This window comes from Zootoca vivipara, chromosome Z2 (assembly GCF_965207765.1).
Source record: "Zootoca vivipara chromosome Z2, rZooViv2.hap1.1, whole genome shotgun sequence".
In the NCBI taxonomy this organism is placed as follows: Eukaryota; Metazoa; Chordata; class Lepidosauria; order Squamata; family Lacertidae; genus Zootoca; species Zootoca vivipara.
Genome location: NC_142585.1, coordinates 39,665,637 through 39,671,929, shown reverse-complemented (window position 1 = coordinate 39,671,929; position 6,293 = coordinate 39,665,637).

The following is a 6,293-nucleotide window of genomic DNA, read 5'->3' as shown; positions in this document are numbered from 1 at the left end:
CTCTAGACTGGATGAGAATGTCCCTTGTCTAAAATCCTGGAAAGCTGTTGTGGGTCAGTGTACACTATGGTCCTAGTACCCAGTCCATCCAAATTGAGCGGGACATAACGGATTCGCAGAACCCGCCCCTGCTTCTGCTTGAATTCCAGGGTGTCCCACTTCTGCCTCCTTGCCTCTGCTACCTCCTCTGGGGTGCCCTGGGCAACCTCTGCCATGGTCTCTTCAGCTGTCTTCGAAAAATCTGGTAGTTGTTTTTCTCTTTGACATCTGATGGGAGGGCGTTCCACAGGGCGGGCGCCACTACCGAGAAGGCCCTCTGCCTGGTTCCCTGTAATGGCATTTAGGTATGGAATTAAGCATGCTTTGGTGATAAGAACCCAAGAAGAGCTTTGCTAGGTTATGTTATCCAGTTCAGCTCACAAGCAGGACCTGAGCACAACAGAACTCTCCCCACTTGGTATTCCCAACAGTTGGTTTTCAGAAGGGCATACTGGAGGAAACACAGGAATTATGATAAGTTAGTCATTTTAAAGTGTATCCTCCATGGATTTGTCAGCAAAGCTGTTTCTGGTCTGATCTTACCTTAGGTCCATATACATTTTTTGCTGCTGCATTTTCACATTAAAATATTGTTCCTTTTATTTCTTTGTAAATCGCCTTGGAAACGTTTCTGTTCTTAAAGGCAGGGCATAAACAAATAAACACAGCATTTGGGGATGGTCGTTTCGGATATTTATTTTCTTTGTGACTCTGTCATACGCGGAAAGCAGATACAAAGGCTGAAAGAAATGGGCAGTGTCCTTAGAAAATGCTTTCTGGAAAGCCAGCTGGCCTCTCCTCGGCCCTTATCTAGGATCTTGCCTTTCGTGAGCATAAAATATCTGGCCTAGGACTAGGAGATGATTAGGCCTTGGGTCCTGCTTCTGCAGAGGAGGCAGGCAGGTGGTTCAGAGGGCTTATCTCTCTTTGTCATTTGAAGAATGGACTTAATTTGAAAACAAGGGAGAAAAAGACGGAGCTCCAGAGGTGCTGACAGTTTCCCCTTTGGGTCCCAAGAGCTTTGCTCAACCACCTGCAAAGACCCCTCCCCCCAAAATGATCTTGATAGTGAAATGTTCCAAAACAGAGCTTATTTGTTCATTCAAACATGTATCAGCCCTTTGATTTTATTATTATCATTCTTATTGTTGTTGCAAGGTTGTATCTATCCAATTTAACCTACTGGGTAGAAAATCCTATGATATATTTGCCCTGGGAAATGCAGGATACTGCTTAATGCTACTTGTGCATCCACTCAGTTGTTTGGCAGCTGCTCTCCAAGAGTTTCAGGTCAAGATACAGGGGTACTTCTAGTTGCGGACTCAATCCGTTTCGGGGTGCCGTTTGCACCCCGAAAAGTCAGCAACTAGAGCGCCTCTTCTGCACATGTGCGCGGCACGCTTGAGTGCTTCTGCATGTGTGTGAAGTGCGTAGATCACTTCTGCACATGCGGCGAACCCGGAAGTGAACACTTCCGGGTTTGCTGTTTAAGCTGAAAGTCCGTAAGAAGAGTGCAATGCAACACGAGGTATGACTGTACCCTTTTCCTTAAACTGGATCCTATTGTAATCTGGAGACGCCGGGGGTTGAATTTGGGAGCTTCTGCAGGCAAACCAGATGTCACTGAGCTGCAGAGTTCTCATTGTCTTTTCTTAATTTATTGCATTAATATCCCCTTATCTTCCATCAGGGAACCTAAGGTGGCCTACATGTCTTAGGCAGTTTCCCATCCAGGTACCAACAGCATGAAGACCTGCTTCACTTCATCAGTTTACCCCAGGACTAGGGGTGGTGGAGAAAATAATTTTTGTTTGCCCATAAAATCATAAAATTGTAGGGTTGGAAGGGACCCTAAGGATAATCTAGTCCAACCTTGTGCAATGCAGGAATGAACTTTCCCAATTTCACTTTCCAAAACAATACATGGACCAAAACACACCCATCCTTTGAAACTGGGAACTCTATGAATTTCACAGTGCAGTTATCCAGCTGTGTCATGGGTTGCATTCAATTTTAGTCCCAGTCAGAGTAGGCGCATTGAAATTGATGAGCATGATCAACTTGGGCCAATTCATTTAATTGGATCTAGTTTGAGTAGAAGTTAGTTGTTGGCATCCTGAGCCATACAATAATGCACGCACTAGGGTAAAGTGTGCATGAAAATGCATATAATTTCAAAAATACCATACGAAAATGCATTGTTATCAGGGGAATTTGCTTTACAAACATTGCTGTGTGTACTGGGCAGAATTTCATGTAGACATGTATATATGAGGGAAAAATTGCTGCTGAATTTTTGTAAGGACATTTTTTAAAAAAGGGAATCCCATTTGGAAATGTGTTGAACTGAACTTAAGAGCAAAAAAAGAAAAGAAAGAGAAATGGAGAAATGAAATCATCAGGTTCAACCATCCCCACGAAGGAGTCTCTCCGTTCCTCATCATCCTATTTTGCACCCTATCAGACTCCCAATTACAGATACCCCTTTCTTTTAAGTCTAACTTAAGAGTCACAGTTGGAGTCACATCAAGAAGCAAATTGGCAACCTGTGTGACTCAGACAGTGGTTGGCAACCTCTGCCCCGTGGGCCTAACTCGTTACTGGAATAACACTGGGTTGATATGTTTGGAGTGTCTCCTTCTAGGTAACTGTCCGGCTGCTGCATTATGAAGCCGATCTAACTTCTCCTGAAATCTCTTTAATTTCAGTGGATTGGATTGTTAGCCTTTCAGACTGGTCTTTCATCCTGGATGTTCCTTCTCATCTCTGGACAACTGGACATCTTTGCATAAACAACATAAAACAACAACCCTGTTCTTGTATCAAGTTCAGCAGGGACTTTCCAAAGATGGTTCAAGTTCTGTTCTGATTCAAGACCAAATAAAGTTTGAACTCCTGGCTAAGATCTGCTTTCAAGGCACCACCCCAAGCCTATAGAATTAAAATGCTGGAGGATTTTCCCTTTTCATTGCCTTGAGTTCTAATCAATGGGCAGGAGAGGAGGTGTGTACAATGTTGATTTTTATTTAATTTTTAAACAGCAGCAGAGGAAATGGTCTTGAAGGATGAGCCCCACAATATCTGCAGCCAAAAATGCTCAGTGCATTCTGTTTTCTTGCGCTGTGGCAATGCCAGGGTCTGGCAGGGCTGCAAGGTTTATGGGGTAGAGGCAGGGGAGGGGCAGAGGCTGATCTAGTCCTACAAGGCTGATCTAGTCCTGCGAGGCAGGAGCCAGGGCTGAAGAGTCACTCTGAGCAGCTGAAGACAGGGCAGGAGGTGCCAGGCCCATCAGAAATGGAAAAAGAGTGGGCCAGGCCAGTAGGACCCCTTCCACTGCTGTGCCCAAGGACCAGGCAGGCACAGCAGCAGCTTCTGTGTAGGAGAAGTCACCGTGCAGAAGAAGTTACTTGCATGCGCCCCATCAGGCAAGGGCACTTAAGTCTGGGTGGAGGTGTAGTAGAACTGTTGCTCCAACTGTCCAGCTCAGAGGAGAAGCCTGGAGAGGGGATGCTAGGTACTTACTCGCCAGAAGAACCGTGTGTGTGTGTGTGTGTGTGTGTGTGTGTGTGTGTGTGTGTGTGTCTTTTGTGTGCTTTAGGAGCACGTGCTTTGTCAATAGACTTAAACTACTGTCTGTTTGTCCTCCTTGGGCTGGGTGTGCTCAGCCCTTTCAAGGAAATTTTCCCATTCAGGTAGGCTCACTACACCGTCTGGTTGTTGAGATGTATCCCTTACAACTGATGGAAGAAAGAAAGGACTAGGTGAGAGGGATATGAAAGCAGCACTTAAGCCGACCCAGCAGGGAAACCTTTGACAAAACTCTGTTTAGACACTTTCTTGGTGTGCGTCACTGGCAGGAGCAGAGCTGTTCTGTCAATTTCAGCCAGTTTGGAGTGCAGCCGTTGTTTTATGTGGAATGACTTTGCAGGGAGGCGATGAGAATAAAAGCAAAATTCACTGCGGCCAATGGCTGGCGTATTCCTCAGGATGATGTGCTCCACACACTTTAGCAAAAGAGGGTCTGCCCAGGCTAGCAGTCTCTCTGGCACTATAGATTTGGCCAGAATCCCATGGACTCTGCAGCTGGAGCCATGACGTTAAGGGGCTCTGGGTTTTTGTTTCATAGGGCCTTTGTGTCCGTGAATGTGCACCAACATGTGTGCGTACTACTAGAGCAGGGAGGGGGGAGATGTCAGCTTTTGTTTCCTCTCATTTTTTTTTCATTTTACCAGTTCTCCCACATTACCCATGTCTGTGGTTTTCTTTTTTCTTTTAAGCCCTCATGAACAACCCCCCCAGCATTTTCATGTGAATTTCTTCTAGTATGCACTCTTTTGTATGCAATTGTGCCTCATACACACATTTTTCCAAAGCAATTCGCCCTAATAGAATGCATTTCTGTATGCTGTTTTCACGAATATATGCACACCTTACCCTGTGTGCACACCTTTTTGTACACATTACTTGGCTGGCGAAGCAGTTGCAAAATTTGGAGAAGTGCGAATTTCAAAGGGTGGCCTGCATGTTGTTTCTGAAAGTGCAAATTCGGTAATATATTCTTTTTAAATGAGAACTGAATCAAGTATCTCTCTGATCCCTACTGGAGAGGATGAATACCCACTGACAAAATAGATTCATTTGATTTACAAGAAAGAAAAAAAGGAGCAATTTGACTACTCCATGTAAAGCAGTTCTTTATATTCTTCTCTCCCTCCCTATTAACTTCAGAAGGGTTCACAGAATGTCACTTGCAATGGGGGTGAACCTGGGGGTAGTGGTCATGATGAGAATTGTGGTGGCTTTTTATATATACCAAGAAATGGGACAGATGCAATTTTCTATCAGCTTCCGAAATGACTGGTATCCAGGGGCGACTGCTTGAAATAGAGGCACTTTGGAGCTGGAATGAGTCCCATACTGCTCTGTAAGCCTTGGTACACATTTACTGCCCAGCAATGGACATTTCTCCTGTCCCTCAGCATCTGTATGATTACAGCCAGGCCGATGCCATGATTTCACTTCTGTTAGATTCTCTTTATATAAAGAACTAGCTGGCCCGGTCACGCGTTGCTGTGGTTCTTTCCTGTGATTTCCCCCCCCCACTCTGTCCAGACACATGACTTATCCTGCCCCTCCTCCCCCAACCCCTGGTTCATCCCTGTGACTGCCCCCACCCTGTCCCGACCCATGAGCTATCAAGCCCCCTCCCCCCCCACCTCCGCGGCACATCCATGTGACTGGCCCCACTCTGTCCCGACCCATGAGCTATCGAGTCCCCTTCTCCCACCACCCCTCTGGCACATCCCTGTGACTGGCCCCACCCTGTCCTGACCCATGAGCTATCGAGTCCCCTCCTCCCCAACCCCCCTGTCTGAGCCCTCTGTTGTCTCTGGGGAGTGTTGGCCCCTCCCCCTGTTTCTCCATACCTTGGCCCCCCACCCTTGGAGAAGGAACTTCTGGGTTCTGTTTCCCAGCACGCACTTTTGTCTGAGCCCTCTGTTGTCCCTGGGGAGCGTTGGCCCCTCCCCCTGTATCTCCATACATTGGCTACTGCACACGCATCGTGAACACTTATATATATATATGTAGATATTTTTTTATAAACAAACAAACATATAGATGTATTGCAACAATCAGTGCAGACCTGGCCTTTCAGCTAGATCTACAATTTTATTTGTATGTACACGGGGGAAAGTTTTGGAGTGCTCCAGTATCTTCCTTCGAAGTGACTTGAATCGTGTTTTCCGTGAACAAAACTTGCACACCATTCTCTTGAAATGGAAACACCTTGTGTTTTTGTTGTTCCTAAAGCCTTGGTTTTTGAGTGTACAGTGGCAAAAAAGGCTCCCCTTGTTTGCTGGTTGGGTGGCTCTAGGATGCTGAGGACAGTGACCCTGCTGCAGAAATAGTAACGTGCCTTCGATGCCCCCATGACTCTGGACCACTACATGTTGGCCATATTGGGAGATGATGGGAGTTGTGGTCCACATCTGGAGGGCACCATGTTGTCTGCCTCTAGGTTGGAGTGTTATGCTAGGATTGCAGAGACTCAGGTTTAAGTCACCTGTGAAGTTTATTGGGTGACACTATTTCTCAATCTTGTCAACCTCATTGGGTGGTCATGAGGATAAAATAGGGGGGGCGGACATCGGGGAGAAGCAGAACCATGTACAGCACTCCAAGCACCTTGGAGGGAGGGATTTAAATTTGGTAAAGGTAAAGGTAAAGGGACCCCTGACCATTAGGTCCAGTCG